This window comes from Haemorhous mexicanus, chromosome 8, assembly GCF_027477595.1.
Source record: "Haemorhous mexicanus isolate bHaeMex1 chromosome 8, bHaeMex1.pri, whole genome shotgun sequence".
Classification (NCBI taxonomy): domain Eukaryota; kingdom Metazoa; phylum Chordata; class Aves; order Passeriformes; family Fringillidae; genus Haemorhous; species Haemorhous mexicanus.
The window spans coordinates 23,144,147-23,162,487 of NC_082348.1; the positions used below are offsets into that span (position 1 = coordinate 23,144,147).

The 18,341-nt window shown below is 37.5% G+C and overlaps 1 protein-coding gene across 2 annotated transcripts in view; it reads right to left on the reverse strand.

Annotated features, from left to right (window-relative positions):
* ZNF385B (zinc finger protein 385B) overlaps window positions 1-18,341 on the reverse strand; it is a 109,931-nt gene that overhangs the window by 90,844 nt on the left and 746 nt on the right. The gene's annotated exons all lie outside the window — the stretch shown is intronic.

The window sequence follows — 18,341 nt, forward strand, 5'->3', positions numbered from 1 at the left end:
TCTGAAATGACCCATTTTATCCCTTTAGGACAACATGCTCACATAGGACACCCTTTCTGTAAGGGGGGTACTCAGTCAGCTAACCCAAGTCCTCTGGAGACATTTAAAGCACTGATAGCAATAAGTAAGGTCATTCCAGGCACCTGCTATGAATTATGAAGCAACATAATTTAATTAATCATAGACAAGTAATTTGGATTTGCTCAGTCAGATTGGCATGTATTTTCTCTGATTTTCTTGAAACGAGTTTGTTTGGAATTCAACAGATTCATAGCACTGCAGTCTGCCACCCTTTTGGCAAAGTACCAACATACTGCAATGCATGACAGGATGCAGATTTATTCCCATAAAAACATAACTGAGCTTCTAATCATCATACAGAAAACAGATAAGAATCACATTATTTTTAATACAACAGACGTGCATATGCATCTTTAATTTTAAAATACTATTCAAATTAGGTTATTTCAACATTATTATTAGCTAAATAAAAATATCAAAGTGTAGAGCAGCTTGACTAAGCCTTCCCTAATATGATGATTATTCCTGAGGGCTATTTCACTATTATCTGCCATTCAACCCAGTTTCCCAAAGCACTGATCCTCTGAAACTGCAGAGAAGCCAAAAGAAACTGCAGATACTGTGTCCTTGGAAAACTAGGCCAGCTGTCTTTCTGCAATTCTTCAGCTTCACCTCAGTTTAAGTCTGAGGTGCCCTTAAAAGAAATCACAACCCAGACTCCTTTTAAATGAATGGTACAGAACCACAGTTGCAATCACACCTGCTTATACAGTACTGATTTAGGCTGCCCTGATGGGCTGGATTCCTCCCAAAAATACAGGAAAAACCTACCAAAGTGAATGGGGCTTACATGCACCCAGCTTGCAAGTGACACTACAAGACAGCTTTTGTTGAGCAAGCCAGCTCGCTGGGGAAGCTTTGTGCACTGGCACACCATGCAACACAAAGAACAAACATCCAGAACCAGAGAACTAGAACCAGCTGAATGAGATGGACTCTGCAGGACAGCCACTATCTCCCTTACCACAGAACATTTTGGCACCTAACAGCACTTAAATTCAATGGAAAATTGAGACAATTTTAAACACAAAAGGACTCTCTCCTTGAAAAAGTCTTCTGGATAAATGAACACATAACGTCTCTACCAATGTATGAAATTATTACCATTAATAATTCCCTCACTTGGCATATGTACTTATGGCCTGCTGGGCTCAGCAAAAAAAGTGGTGGACATCACTCAGTATTTGCCAGTTTAAAAAAATCAAAATTATTTTGCTCTTAAACAGAAAGTTGAAAGCTTAGAAAGGCAGTTTTAATTGAACTGAGCAGAGGGCCACTTTCTGTAAATGAGTCAGTTTATGAAGTCTGCTAATTTTGACAGCTGTAGAACCATACTAAACACCTGGGAAAGATAGCATAATGACAACCAATACATTAAAAATTCCAGTGAGATCTTTTCTATGTCTCCTTCAGAAACAATCAGTTAATATAAATAAATATATAAATTTTATATATTTATATATTTTTTATTTATATAAATATTGTCTGGACAGATTAACTGTGTAGCTTGGGTTTGCTGTCTGCTCTACAATATTGCTGGTTAAAACAATTTCCTTAACAAGTGCCTTCACTTTGTGAAGGGGCAGTATGAGAAACAACCTCACTTGCTTTCAACGTACCTACAATTATTTAACCAGGATATACTCTTACTATTTCTGTATTTTGCACACATTTTTAGGTTTTCCTGCCCATTGGTCTACTGAGCATGTCAGGTATCTCCTGTAATTTCATTGACTTCAGGGGAAAATTTACTGGTTAACCAGACTTGGTAAAAGATGAACAAAAATGGTTTATCTTAGAATAACTTGATCTTAGGTTTCCTCTTCTCAATTTCATATTTTTTTAGATACAGAAAAAGATCTTTAAGAATTTTCTTAAAAAAAGAGATAGAAACTTGAGAAAGAGTAAAACTGACTGCACTACAAAAAGCACCACACATGTAAATGGTTTAATTTGGCATCTCAAATCATTAAATACATGTTGTACATGAGAAATTAACTACTTTAGAAAGGAGTATAGGTTTCACATAAAAGGTAACTCAGAGAAAGGAAAAGCCTGCATAATTACTCAATGTCAAATCCTACAAGACAAGAGCTTAGAAGAACACAGACCATCAAAGCATATTCTGTCCTTAGTGGGTTAACCTTCATGGGACAGCCATTCTCAAATAGATCACAAGAAAGATGTGAGTACCTCCTGAATCTAGAAAGGGACACTTACAGAAAATTTCTGTCATCTTTGGAAATAAATGGAACTTCCAGCCAATCAATTCTCTCCCATTACTTCTCTCAGTATTTTGGTTTGGAGATCTCTGATGTCAGGCACACAAGCACTCTTCTGTCTACCCCTCCCAAACAGTTCCCGTTAATTTGTTGGGTCAGCACTGCTGGCTCCTGACGAGAAAAACTGACTAATGAGACAAGTGTTCCTTTCCAGAGCCAGGTTGGGATCAAGACTGAAACTTGAGAAGAAACGAAGAGCCAGAGCAGCTTTGTCACAATCCTTCACATAACCTTCTATTTTCATATATGAAACAGAGTGGCAAAGACTAGCACAGAAATCCTGAAACCTCACATCCACTTGCTCTGTTACATGTTAACATAAAGCAACAGAACATCATTTCCTCTCTGTCACGTAAGATAAAAAGACAGACTATAATAAATTCTCAGCCAAGAGGTCTACACCTGCTTTAAAGCATTTTCTGTGCAGTGGAGAGTTAGCAGCACTAGCACTTAAATGAGAAAGAAACAGGCATTAAAAAAATAATGGTGCTAAATTGTACTGGCCCAGGAAACAAGAGACCAGCTCATTAATACAAGAATCTACCTTAAAAAATGGACATCACCTTCCTGCTCAGACATCTTCAAATAATACATCAAGTGAATGCTGCTAAGACTATTTCAAAGATTTCTTCTCAGTAACATATAGAGGTCATGGGTTTACTTGTCAATATTGATAAAACAGAGCTTTAATACTGGTCACAGTAGATAGAATTTTTATAGAGAAGCCTCTACATATTATCATTAATTTTACTTGACCTGAAATGAAAAAAACTATAAAAATGCAAGCCCTATTTCCCCTTAATATCTTCTTTAAATTTGTTGTTATTTAAATTTTTGTTCCTTGCCTGGGCAGAGGTCAAACTTAAACACCTTTAGCCACCTTGCTGAAGAAAATACTAATGTGCAAGTTACCAAGAGCAGATTTATTTCCATAATTTAAATCTATATCAAATGAAATTAATTCACCCACCTTATTCTACTTTTTATATATATTTTATATAATTATATATTTTTATGTAGTTTCTTAGGGTTTTTTCTTCAACTTTTTAGTAAGAACAAAACACTTAATGCTTCAACAAAATTTCCCCTTATCTTGATTGACTTGAGGATCTTTCCATCAGGACAGGAAAGGAAAAAAACCAGGTAAATGCTAATTACAGCCCTGGTCCTTTTTGTTAGCTAGAAGTTCAGGAATCAGAGCTTAATAAAGTAGCCGCAGAATGAAAATCCTTCTCATCCAACATCAAAACTTTCAAAGGGGTAAGGGTAAAATATTTAAGAAAGTTTTCCCATAATAACCACTGGCAAAAATCTTAATTATGCTGAAACTGTGAGATCTACTTTGTCTCTTTTTTTCTATCATGAATCTTCATTCTGAAACAGATACAGTTGTTTGAAAAATTCCAATTACATTATCCCTTAGTACCTCTTGATCTTATGCAGAATGTTCTCATAGTTAACATTTACAAGAGAGCAACAGCCTCTTCATCTATAAAACATCCAAGGTTTAACAACATTATGTATGAAGGTGAAGTTCACTATGCCACGTGGGAACTGAAAATCAGGATGTATCTTAGCAGTAGCTACATGAAATTCTGCATGCTTGCTTTTATGTCTGGATTTAAAGAAGCTGTGACAATTCTTAAATCAGTTAATGATCTGGTACAAAAGATCATTCCCTGAGATGATTCTGCAGCCCTACTGTCCCAAAAGAAGTGCTTCCTCTCCAGGTACAAGTATCCACAGAGAGGCAAAAACATTCTGCCTTACAAGCCACACCAGGAGTACCACAGTGAGAAAAAGCCTGGGTTTTGCATCAGTACAAGCAGATTCATTTTTTTCCCCATCCTTGTCAAACTCCTGCTTCTTTAAAAATGTCGATCAGCCAAGTGTGAGGATGCCTGTTGTATTTCCAGATGACTTCCAAGTCATAAGATTTGAGAAATAAGTAATTTAATGCAGATGAACTACGGTTCAGTCTTGTCTAGATTATACAGTTACTATGTTTACATTGATTTGACACCCATGCAAATTAAAATGCATACTGAAGGTTAAGAGAGTGAACAAAATCACAAGAGTTTATTTTTCAACTCTATGCTACTTCTCTTTCTCCTTGAGTGGAGACAAACAGAACTGTCCCACAAACTCAATTGATGAGTTTAGAAACCATTAACTCAACCTACAAGGTCATCAAGATAAGAACAAAATCAATAGGATTGTCCTTCAGAGCTCTTTTCAGATATGGCTAATAAGTCTCTACAGCACAGCCTTGCACACTGGCTCATTTTTAGCCAAATATTTGCCCTGGTTGCAGTGCAACTTCTGGTTTGCTTTACAAGGGTAAAGCAAACCAGGGTTTGTCAGGGTTCTGGTTTTGACTACAGCACTGCTTCTTGCCTCTGGTGGGGCCGCACTGCTGTAAGGCTGTGCTTAGTGCTCCTAGCACCCCCATCAAGCCTGGGTAATGCACAGCTTGCTGAGGAGAATGGGAAAATAATGCTCAAATAATGGAAGACAGCATCTGGGTATTATAATTATGACCAACCATCTAAGCCAGAATGAAAATCTCCATTAGGGTTGATGTTAACTCATTAAACAGAAGTGCAGAAATTAACTCCCTTGGCCTGCAGCCAATGATGACCCCTCTATTGCATAGCCTGAAGGAAGGCCTGCACTCTGAGCACACCAAAACTTGCTGCATGGATGAGTGGTGGGAGAGCTCTCTTCATCTGACCATGACAAGCCCTGGCATAGCTCATGTTTAGATGTTGAACTTTCAAGGCTCTTTAAAAGCAGTCCCTCCACCCCCTTGTCAACCCTTCTGCCAGTAAACACAAGCATCAACTGATTTCCTCACAAGCAGATCACGCCTTATGCCACCCCTGGGATGGGAAATTTCTGTCTGATGGCCACCCTATCACAAACCTTTTAATGCTGGAAATACAAACGAGCTCTGCAAACAGGAGCAGCTTCCCTTTAATAAAGTCAGAGCAGTGGTACTGCCTGAAGAGGGACTAAGTACCAGCAATGACAGCAGTGTGCCTGCTCGTGGTGTGCACACCCTGATACAGCCACTGCTGAGCTAAGCTTAATGACACACCAGAGAACACATTGGAGAAGCAGACAGCAGCACCTGCCATGGATAAAAATTGGCCCACCTAGCTTCTATTTTCAGCAATTTGGTGCTTAACTGCTATATTCGGAAAAGACAGAAGAAAAAAAAACCAAACCAGTCTGCGTTTGGGAGCCATGCAGAACATTAAAATACCTATTCAAAACAAATGATTCTGACAAAAAAATTGAGCTCAAAGGAGTGGATATACAGGATTCCTTTGGCAGCATGGGAAAACCAGGGTCATCATCTAGGCACAGGTCATTTCACCTGTGCAGAGAAGCTTTGCAATCTGTTGCACTTGAATAAATGCACAACAGCCTTTATCTAATACACTAAACAAGGAAGGCTGTCACTGCTTCACAAATGCAGCTGAGGACCATCCTAGTCATCCTTTATCATAAAAAGGCACAACAAAAATGGTCAGCAATACCCAGTACCCCAGCTGAAGCCATCTTTGTCCACAAGGAGTGCTGTCTGGAGGGAGTTTTTCTGATGGCATGTGAGTCTGAAACTCCTCCAAGATGCTGACAAATAGCCAAGTCATTCTCAGCTGACAAAAGTGGAAATAATTTTAAGGCTTGCCAAGGGCCATAAAGGTCCCCATTAATGAGGCTGAAAACCAAACATCCAAAGCCCCACCACAATGCCACAAGCACGAGACACAGACACACTCAAATTTGTTAAACCTAAAGCCCCCTACCACACTAAAATACATCCTATACACCTTGATGTTTTTACTTCCTCAAACTTTCCTAGCAATTCCCTCCTGTACACAGGAAAGAACTGCAAGTAAGAAATTCTCAAAATATCTCTAAGCAATTCCAAGGGCATTTGCTCTGACAGTGATAAGGAGCATATAATGTTAGAACAGAATATTTTATGTGCACCTGTTTAGCTTACATATGAATGACTGAAAAGTAGTTACCAAATAATTTTTCCTGGTTGGAAGAGAAATAAATTCTGTTTTATTTATGGCTACAACATAAACAGGCACACAAGCAAATCTGTTTATTTTGAGGTTACCCTAGAAAAGCATCATTATTAAGAGAAATCAAAAGTTTGGGCCTTTGACTTTCAAAAGACTTGCAGATGTTCCTTCAAAAAGGGATTTTTTTAGTAGTTTATGCTAACGTTACAAAAATTTTCATATTTCAAATAGCTGAAAGTAAAATGCCACATTATTTTATGAAAGACAACCAGGTATTGCATATTTCTCTCAGTGACTTCAACTAGCCTGTCTCTTCCACTCCTGCCAGACTGTTATCCTGAATTTTGCATATCCCAAAACAAAATTCCCAACTTCCTCTGCTTGGACATAACAGGATACAAACTGAAATAAGACCCAAATAATTTATGCTGTTTTTATGAATATACACAACTCCAATTGGAATTCCCTGAAATAATTTATAATACACTAGGATGGCTAGTGCATCGCTTCTCTGTCCACCTTAGTTTTGTACTCTCAAATTAATTTTAGTTTTTTAATGCTACACATCCATGTACTATATCAAAGCATATATATCCCTGTAAAAAATGATAAAATTAAAGACAGCTGATATAACCTATTAGATAAAAGACTAATAACCAGATAATTTCTGACCAAAAAAAACCCAAATCATGCTTTGAACAACATTTTAATGTAGTAAAAAACAGATAAGGAACTTCTTTATTCTTAAAAGCCCAATTATGAAGAAACAGGCTTTGAATAAGTTCCATATGCCCATAAAATGCATGCAGGACTCTTTTTTTTTTTTTTTTACCATTTCTTTTCTGTAACGATTTATTCTACTTATTTTGAATACCTCCTTGGGATATGTTCTTGTAGCCACTCATTTTGTTGAGTAACATCCATGTACTTTAAATGTTTTTACTCTCAGACATTGCTTAGGATTTACTTCCCTTTTCTGTTTTTTTCATTATTGAAGTATTTCAGAGCATTTCAGAAGTTTCCTGAGATACAATCTTTACCTCCTCCTACAAAAACAGCACTGCTTTTTCTTATCCTTGTCTTTTCTATACTACCTTAATGTCTTAACATTTGGAACAACTGTGTTCTTCCTAGAACTGCCTAGATTTTATTTGCTTTTGGTTTATGAAATTTATTAGGTGTGAAATATTTTATTGCCTTATTTACTGGCTTCAGTGTCCTATTCTGGGAAAGCAGGCAGATCAGCTACAGCACCCCTTAAAGACAACAGTATTAATGACTCCAGCTGATGTTCCTACTTGTCCAGCCAGTGGAAATGTGAGCAGAGTTCCTGCAAGCAGCATGCTTCCTGAAGCACTGCCCCAGCACACTCCAAGTTCACTGCCTGGAGTGAGGCCAGACAGACATCCTGGCCTGTTGCACAGAACTGCAGACAACACATTCTGATCATCACTTACCAAAGGAAAAAAAAGTAATTTATATTTTTCATAAGCAGGGCTACTCAACATAAAACCTAAATTTCCCTCACCTAGAAATATTAAACTGGTCATTCAGTTATCAAATAAAGAAAAGGGAGTTTAGGCAACGTAATATCTATGACCAGGAAATTCAGTTTCCCCCTTGAACACAGAAAAATAGGTTCAAGTCCTGAAGAAAATATTGTGCTGCTATCTCCTGCCAATTCCTGTGCCACCCCAGTGTGCCACAGAGCCCTATCAGCAGTCACTCCAACATCCTTGACAGTCTATCACAGACACTTGCATTTCATTATCTATGGTATATTGACCAAATAAATATGTAACACCATCCCAACACATCCAGGGCAAAACAGTCTAACAGCATTAGAGAGATGAAGAGAAGGAGCAGTCAGTGTACAAGGACACTGACTATGATCATTACAAATTTGAGTTAAAAACTCCAAATTTAGGTCAATTCTATTTTTTCTTGAAGTATAATGGAAGTTTAAGATTGAGTAAGCATAATTTGGACTTTCTGCATTTGACATTGAGGACCTGGAAACCTGTGTGTTTGCAACATGCACCACAACTTGAGATGGGAAGAGATCAGAGAGCTCCTGGCTCCCTATCTCCTCCTTCATAGCCTGTTAGACTGCACACTCATTTTCTGAGGGTGGTTCCTTGACTCATTCTTCCTTTTCAAAAGCAAATGCCCTCATGGCTGAGCTGTACTTGCAAGGCATAGAAAGAAAACAGCAACTTGTGTAAGGAAAACCACCAAATTTTATAGCTGTCTCGTTAACCTATCAGACACATCATGGCTAGCCCAATTAAAAAAAAGACAACCCTGCCTAAGTTGAAGACTGTCCTACAGGACAAATAAATTTAATATTAATATTTAACTCAGCAAAACAGATTAATGTTCAGGAAGCTCCTCTTTTTGTTTTGCTCATATATTAGACATTTTTCTACTGCTATAGAACCAAGTGTTGCCAAAAAAAGCACTCACTTTCATAAGAAACATCAAGAAAATCATTTAAGTTTAGGAGAGCAATTTTTCCTAGGCCTCTCTATTCTTCTAGTTTGCACTACTGGCCAAATGTCTCATGTTTCAAAGGCAGATTTAAAAGTTTTGGGAATAAGTCTTTTCCATAATTTTGTACAAGTCTAGAAAAATAGAACTGTAGCTTTTAAGACATATATGCAATACAAATAATCATTTCATTATGGTAACACAAAAGACAACAAGCTCCAAGCAAAATGCCTCTCATTTATAAAGATGAACATGACTATTCCTATGCCAAGACAAGACCAAAGGTTTTGTTTTTTTAAAAAACAACAACTACAAAAAACTACTGCATAATCTAAAATCTTGTTTAAATTTTCTTTGCTACAAGGCTATATTGAACAATTAAGTTTTTTTGTTTTTTTTTTTTTGGTTTTTTTTTTTTTTCATCATGAAATCAAGACTTAGAGTACCTATGAATTTAAATTCCCTTAGTGGACATTAGTTTCAGGCCGGTATTGTTCATTATTATTCAGCATATCAATTCTTTTTTTTTTTTTTCCAAGGCATGTTATTAAAGCTTTATGCTCCACATCCTCTCCAATTCTTATTACCATTTTCATACCCTATGGTGAGGCTGACAAAAAGCAGTGTAGATTTGACAACCATAAGCACAGGAATCTAGCAAGAAATTACTATGCAAATGTGTCTGGGACAAGATAACATTAATAAATATTTGCTGATGGGCCTTTTGCTCCAGTAGGTGGCACATTTATAATGAAAATTTAACAGTAGTTTAAGCCAAAGATCAGAAGCCTCAGATGTACATGCCACTGAGAGAAGATGAAAGAGGAAAAACACCTCCACATGTTGTCATTTTAGAGGAACCAATCCAAGCTCACCAAGTTCATGAAAAGTTGGAAGGGAAATATTTTCATCTTTCTATAAATGCTTTATTTACAGAAAAAAAGGCTTTTTTTCTCAGCAGTAACTAGCAACCTCAATTAAAAAGGCCCATAAAAATAATTGTTGTTTACCAAAGGGGGGGGGAGGGGAATCAAACTTTAGAAGTTAGACTTTAGTTAATTTTGCAGCTAAAGCAATGTAAGCCACAGAAAGTACACCACATTTTTACTTCACTGTAGAGACAAATCAATTACAAACCCTGATACTAAAAGAAAATTCAAAGAGAAGGGGAGGAAATACAACCACGTGACTACATAAAATTTGAACTAAAGCAGCTACTGTAAGATGATGTTTCAGAAAAAAAAGTAACTAACATGAGGTAACTCCTTGACTTCAGAAGGGGAAAGTAGAGGGAAGCTTACAAAGCAGGAGAAAAAGCAGGCAGCTCAGGAGTGACCAACTTTGCCAGACATTCGGTGATGTGCAAAAGAGAATTCTACTTCTGTGTTAGTTTGAGCATTTTCATTTTAGATAATGCTACAAAATAATGTTCTTTAATTCAAGCCATGTTATTTTTGGATTTATTTATGGGCAGCACTCTCAAAATCTTGAATACAGGTACACATACCCTGACCCAGAAGTGAGAAGAGCTTAGATAAAGGTCAAGTTTCAAGCAAACTGCAGAAATAAATTTCAGCAATACTTAAATCCATAGAGCCTTTTCATTCCCACTTCTGTGGGAGAAAGTTTAGTATCAAGAAAAAAACCCCATATTCTGGCAGCATACTCTCTGGAATCAAAAATACTGAATCTTTCTGGCACTCTGCAAGCTGGTATTAGTATTAGTATTATAGTCACAGGCTTAGGAGCAAGCCTGCTAACAGTACATCTTCTCAAGACAGTTTTGTGCAACCCAACTGTAAGCATTTAACCTCAAGTAAAATAGGCAAGAACTGGTTGTCCAAAAATATTTACTAAAGCTTATGCTACGTTCCCACTCTTCCCACAAAGTACAGAAAGAAGTCATTGTGGATAGATGGATGTAGCTGCTGGGGAGATGCTCCAGAGGAGGTAAAGATAATAGTCTGAACATAACTCTGGATGGTATTGTCTCTAAACAATACAATGAAGTGAGAAAAAGACAATGGCTAATGAGCATTAGTGTCAGTAATAATGTATGCAAAAAACAAAAACTCAACAAAATTATTTACATGGTTAGATTACAGACATTCTTGTCCCAAAACCTAGGTAAGCATCTGTTAGATGTTAAATCACATACACAGTGTCTTTACAAGCTGATTAGATTCTCTATTCTCCACCTGTCTTCACTGAAGGTATGCTTTAGATCAATGAAAGCTTTGGAAACTACTACCAAGAAAATCAGGCAACATGATAAGCACACATCACGTAGAGGAAATCAGATAAAGCTATGCCAGTACAAACCCTCCATCAATATTAAGCTAAAATATGCATTTTTTTTCTTTTTGACTCGGTAAAATAACATTGAGTGACAAAGTTCACTGCACATCCCAGATGGTACCGAGCAGTGGGCACAGAGTTGCTACATAGCTGCCTTTCAGTATTTAAAATACAGTATTAGGAACAGAGTCCAATCTCTAAAAGGAGCAAAACAAGCAGTCCATACCACAAGCAAGGAATTTGACCTGGAAAATTACTCTCCTTTCACTCGCTTTTCACAGAGAAAAGCTTGATCCTGCCAGTCAAAAATAACTAGAGGAGAGGAAAAGACAACAGAAGTCCAGAAAATCTTGACAAGTATCAGTATCATGCTTCTAACTTGATGCAAAGAAAGAGAGCTTTATGAACTCACTCCTGCTTGAAAGAGTATTTCCAGTTACAAGTAAGTCATGCAGACTTTAAACAGCAGGACCCAACAGTCCACAACTGTGGAGGCAAAGTTGTCATTCTGATTCATCGGCGAGTCACGGAGGCCACTGATGGAAAACTGTGTTATTAAAAAAGTAATATTAACCTTTTCAAATGTTACACAATCTCTGCTTGTAATTGCACCCTTAATATAAACAGTGCTGGACTTGAAATCAAGATTCCTTGCCATTTTATTTAGGAGAATGTACCTAATCATGGAGGTTCTTTACTAGTAGAGAGGAAAAGGGACCTCCTAGCACATAATCAGAAAATTTCAATTGGCAGTAAGATGCAGTTCTTGACTGCAAGGGCAAAGGTTTATTTAAACAATTGCACAGCCTAACAAGTAAATTCATCACATCCTTAAGTCCTTAAATTGAGCTTGAATGTGTCTCTAAATATTGTGTTCTAGTTCATCTGCAGATTTATTGGACTTAACAGCAAACACTTGCATATTTGGGAAAGCAATTTCTTCTCCTAAAGGAATTAATGCTAGAGATTATTTTGTCCAGTATTGTAGAATAGATAAGGCTTGGTGATTCCTTCAGTTCTCAGAGTCTGTGAGCCCCAGTGGATGCACTGATTCTGACTTTGCTTATACCAGAACTGTCATACTAGACCATACACAGCTTACAAATGCGTTGACTTCCAGATTTCTTGGAAACAAGTTAACTTGATTAGTGTAACAATAATAACTTCCTCATTATTTTTAGTTAATTGGTAGATGTCCCTTCAGACTTCGCTTTGCACTGGCAGATGATTACTCCACACCACAGCAGTACCATCATGTTTCACTAACACTCAGCAACATCAAAGGGAAAAGAAGAAAGGGGAAAAAAAAGTTTCTAAGTGATTATGGTTCCTCAAAGGCTCCTCCCCTGTGTGTCTGCATTGTTACTGGCTATTCTACCAACTATGCAACTCCTGAAACCTTGATTTTGCATAACAATTTCTCCTGACCCAAGAACTCTATTAAAAGTAGGCAGTAAACAACATGTTCATGCAATGCATGGCCTAGAAAATAACATACTGAGTAAAGGGATTTCAGTTTCAGGCCAGGTAGTGCAACAGCACAGCAGTTTCTTGCCATTTATCATCACTCAGCTGCCTACTAAAAGCTGCTATTTTGACATATTTTAGGATATGTAATTTCCAGCTGCATGTACTTGACCACTCAAGACAGGATAAAAACTGCCATTTTTCATCCAGACTCCCATGTATTTCCAAACTCCAAGTGTTGTTCCAGCAGACTGCTTTTGCCACAGAGGGGTCAGTGTTGAGCAGGCACAGCAGAAGCTTCTTGGGAGGGCTGGAGCAGCTCCCCTGTGCCCAGCTCTCAGTGCTGGCAATGATCACCCCAGGCACGGGATGGATGAGACTCACAGACTGCTAATGGGCAACCAGCAGAAACAGCACAGCCCTGCTCTCCACTCTGCAGATATTCAATTAATAAATGACAATTCCTGAGATTAGGATTCTTATCTTGGTTTTTTAGAGCAGTTAAAACAGCTTTGATGCATTGCATCAACCTTGCACAGGGATGACTTGAAGCAGTCAGGGTAGTGTGCCATCTATCAAAGCAACACCAAGCTTCCAAATGAGGAAAGCACCACAAAGGAGGAATACTTAAAAAAATACAGATAGCTTTATCTGCCCAATTCATCCACTGATTTCAAGTCTGGATAATCATAACAAGTATTTTTGAAGCAAAAATGTCAAAGTCCCTAAATCAACTGAATTTAGTCTAAGGCAAAGTATCGTGTCTGGCATTCCATCACCTACCAAGAATTTAGGCAAAAAATAAACACATTAAGCATACTATGCGATAACTAATAACCAGAGTAGAAGTCTAATATACACTTAACTGAATAATATCATTTTTTTTCTGCAAAGGCAGTCTAAAAATCTCTGAAACAAAGTTGCCTTGTTTGTTTGGAAGAAGACTGAAAGAGAAGACAATTTTCCCTTGAAGGAGAAATACTTATTAGATAGGGTGAATTATTAAAATGAGTAAATGTTTGCAACTGTTAAAATAAAAGGACAACAATATTTTTGTTTCTGCTAGATTTGTCCTTGTTTCTGTCAATAGCTACCAAGAACAAATCTGTAACTATACCAGTTTCCATTCTTTATAACCATTTTTAATATACCCAAAACCTGAGGCTGTTTTCATAAAGATTTACTCCCCAGTCAATACCCTCCTGGTGTTTAAGCTTTGGCTTTTCTCAAAGTCTCATCCTTAACTCAGCAGCCAAAGTGACAGAGAAGCTTAAATCTGATCTTCAGAAGTAACCTGGGGACACAGGAGCTAAGTGCTGTCTGTGTTTCATTAAAAAAGAGGTTACTACAATGATTACTGAACAGATCAATTTTTACTATTCAGAACCTTACTAAGATGCATCAGGCTCAAATGGTACCACTAACATTGCAATTCCTAACAATAATCTTCTGTCCTTTCCAACTAGTCTGTTTTTTCTTGATGAAGTGATTTCTGTGACTCTTTATCCAGATGTGCCCCTCTAAAGCCTATGAATCTTCCTCACCTCTTCATTTTCTCCATGTTCCACCTAAGTTTGATCACCTGATAAAAAAAAGCAGTTCCAAAAACATTTCAGGATGCCATCATTGCAAACGCTCAAGGCTGAGCCAGAGGAGATGCACATGTGTGAAAAATTTGAATCCAGCTTGAGGAGAAAAACAGACAATCTTAAGAACTTCCTACATGGATTTTTTACCTCCCCTTCATCTCTCCACCCCTACTATGAAATATCCTGAAGAAAACAGAGACCCCCAGGTGGAAGTTCCAAATCCAGGCACTGTGTTCCAACTTCTGCCATGACAGAATGCTTGAAACAAGCCAAAGGGAAACTCACACACCAGAGACCTTACTGTGGTGTATTCAATTTTGGATTTTTTTCTCATTTTTTTCTAGCTATTCACATTGGTACTCTCTATATTTTTCCAGCTCAGTAAAAATATAAACAGTACCAATGTGAACAGCTAGCAAAACCAAGCAAAAAAATCCAAAATTGAATACACCACAGTAACCTCAGAAGTCCCTTGGCATGCAAACATCCTTTCATCACCTGAACACAGGTGATCTGAACACAGACCTCCTACACCATCCAGAACAACCCAAACACTAACAAGTGGTATTATCAAATGCATCATAACACACAATCTTGCCCAAAGTCTGACAGTTTCACAAGTTGCTTCAAGGGAAGATTTTGTTCATTGAGTTTTCACAGTCATATCCCATCCCTCAAGGAGCTCCTGTAGCCCACTATATGAATCTTAAGGCCTCCAGCCTTAAGGAAGCTCTATTCCTCTATCCACAGAGTATTAAAAAGCTTCCTCATCTCCTCCCAAGATCTGCACTGCTCAGTCAGAGACACAAACACTTCAGTGTAGGTCTTGAACCTACCCAAGGCTAAGGAATTTTGCCTTTCATCTGCCCTGACTGCTGGTATCAATACAAAAGCACTCTCCTTACACCTCAGGAGATCAAAACACACCCAGCTTTCCTCACTTCCAACTTAAAAATAATTTAAAAAAACATCCTTACAGGAACAAAAAAGCATATGTGAAAGAGGGAAGTTACTCAGTTTATTTTCCCTTCAGAGTCATGTTATGAGCACTGCTCAAAATCCAACAGAACAGAAAGCAGATTAAAAAAAAGAGAATTTTTTGGCTGAACATTCTGGGTGAGACCTCCAGAACATCTCTGGCTCTTTAACCTATAGACAGAAAAAAACATATAAACTTGAGCTTCAGTAGTAAAGCTTCAACAGGGCTGCTACAGTGAACTACAGTTCTCAGTGCACTCAGCTCCTTTGGCAGGATTCATCAGTGACCTCCACAAAAAAAAAAAAAAAAAAAAGCAAATTTCAAAATTTCCACTGAGAGCTTAGCTAGACTTGGATCCCAGAGTCAAGTGACTAACATGGATTTGCTCAAAACATACCACTTCCCCAATAATTTCTTTTCCTTTTAACTTTGTGTCCTCTTCTTCAGAATCTCCTTGTAAAGTAATCTTGCCAGTAGAGAAGCTGCTGCCTCCTGAAAACCCCCAAAATGCAGAAGATCACCATACTTTAACACTGCTGTCTTCCAGAGGAGAAGAAATTAAAATTACAGTGCCATGTAATAAGTGACAATCTGATACAGAAACAGCTAGAGAATGGACACAGAAACAATAGAAGTTCACACCAGGAAGTGAAGTAGTTTTGTCCAGCACAACAAACACACCAAATCTTGCCTCTCACTTGAACTACCAATATGAAATGGCAGGAGGGGAAACATGCAGCAATAAAGACACTCGAAGAAGATGCAAGATCTTTAGAGATAAAAGGACCTTGCAAAAACCATCTTCAAACAAAGAATCAACCAGATTGAAATTTGGCAAGCTTACATTCATAATGATACAAAGAATTACCAAAAAATAAAAGGACAAAGAAAGGCATTCTATCTCAAGCACTTACACAAATAAAACAATTTTTATATGCCATGGTAGCAACATGTCACACACATTGTTTCCAAACGTTCATAAAATTTTCTGCCTGGTAGCCTTTAAATACACACTGAAGAGTAGCAAGTAAAATTACTCAAAGGTCCTAAAATGCCAACAATATATATTTAAGCTGCCAGTATGCATCTCTTGCATGACTACAGAAGCATCCAAAAATGGTTTTGAAAAGGGAGCTTTGTTGCAGTGGGACTGCTGTGCTTTCCAAATGCCTGTGACAAAGGGCAGTCTTCTCCATAGCTTCTACTGCCTCTCCTCCACAATGATGGAGCAAGAAAAAAGAGATGCACCACCTTACATTTACTTCTTAACTTCTGGGAAGTATGACTTCCAGATTTTTCTTATCCCAGGAAGGCATAACAGTAGGTGGAACAGGATCTCTCTTCAGCACTCGGAAGAAGCACTACCAGCTCTAGAGCCAACAGCATCTTGCACAAGAAAAGGCAACATCAAATTTTGCTCCTTGCAGACAGAGCTGAGTAAAGCAGATATCATATCTCTAAGAAATGGTTATTTCAGGATCCAGTCAGAATTGTGAAGACCTAGATTTAAAACAATGCAATTTTAAATTGCCTGTATACAAGAGAGAATAATGTAGGCTAGAGAGAGTAACCCAAGTGAAGTGCAGAATGTTCACCACCTTAACCTTTCATCAAGCATAGCTTCTAGTGAGGAAGAGTCACAAATCTGGAATAGTTAGAAAAACAACAAAAACCTGCCAAGAACGAGACACAGGTTAAAAAAAAGTTGGTTCATCAATTTATGAATTATATGTATTAAAAAAGGTTTTACAAGGGTATTAGTAACAACTTATTTTTACTTCTATAGATTCCTAAAGAAAGGGAAAAGCTCGTAAAGTATTCTAAAGCTGCTACCTAGAAATCATCCTGAATGTTTAGGGTGCTTCATGTACATTTTTCAAGTGCATTTTGACCTTAATCATTAAATAAGCACATAAAGAAAATTAGCATTGAGAGACAGCAATTTTACATGTCACACGGAGGGAAAAAAAAGCGCAAACAAAAAAACTTAAGAAGTATAAAAAGGTGACAATTAATTTAATGATTTCATGTAATGAATAACAAATGTTTGCTGAAATACTACAACAAAATAATTCCAAAATGCTGTCAGCAATGTTGAGAGTTGGGTCATTCAGGAGAACTTTCTTTTATTTGCATCTCCCTAGGATCCCCACCACAAACTGCATTTTTGTTGGGGGGGTGTTGTTTTGGATTTTGTTTGTCTTTATCTCCAAAGAACACCTTAGCAGAAGCTATCAGCTTTGACAGAACACCAAAATTCTGGCACTGAACCATAAATTGACCATTACCATAAAAAGAACTGCTAAATGAGAAACTATGTGCTCAGTATAAAACTAATTTCATGCTTTCAAAAGCACACAGTGGCTTCTAGCAAGATAGTGGCCCTGGGACTTGCAAAGACAGATTGGCTAATACAAATGGTGTGTGCTCCTGATGCAGTCTGCTTAGCCAAGCTTTACATGTACTGGCAGTAAATGGAAATTCTCGAATCTTCTGTCAAACAAATACACACTTATCTATAACTTTGGAGCTGAAAGCTATAAAACAGCTGCCTCATAAATATATTTAGCAGGAAAAAGCATGAGCTGTCCTAGTTCCTCAGAAGAGGAAAAAAAAAAAAACCACAGCAGTCTTTACATAGTAAGCACAGACATTTCTATAGCAAGCAAGAAAAAAATTAATAAATATTTTTCAACATATTTCCTTGTTTTATTAAAAAATATTATCAGCATACACAAATATCTTCATACAAGGTCTCAGCTCATCAGCTCAATATTCATATACTAGCAGTGCTTAATAAGTAACTCAGCTGAGCTAATTGTTTTTTGTTCTGCTATAGGTGAAATTCTCAATAAAACCCCCTTTTTTAAGCACACAAGTACAAAGTCTGTTTAGTTTACGATTATGCTTTCAAGCTTAAAGATTTGCTACTAGAACTTCACAGGCTACCTTTAGCACACTATCTGTTCCCTTAAATAAAACTTGGTGCACTAAATCTCAAATTTAACTGGTTAGGGAGAGGCGACAGTAATTTTATACCCTTCTCAAAGAAAGCTGTCAGTGCAAATGAATTACTGGAAGCTGTTCTGGGCATGACAGATCATAACTTTTA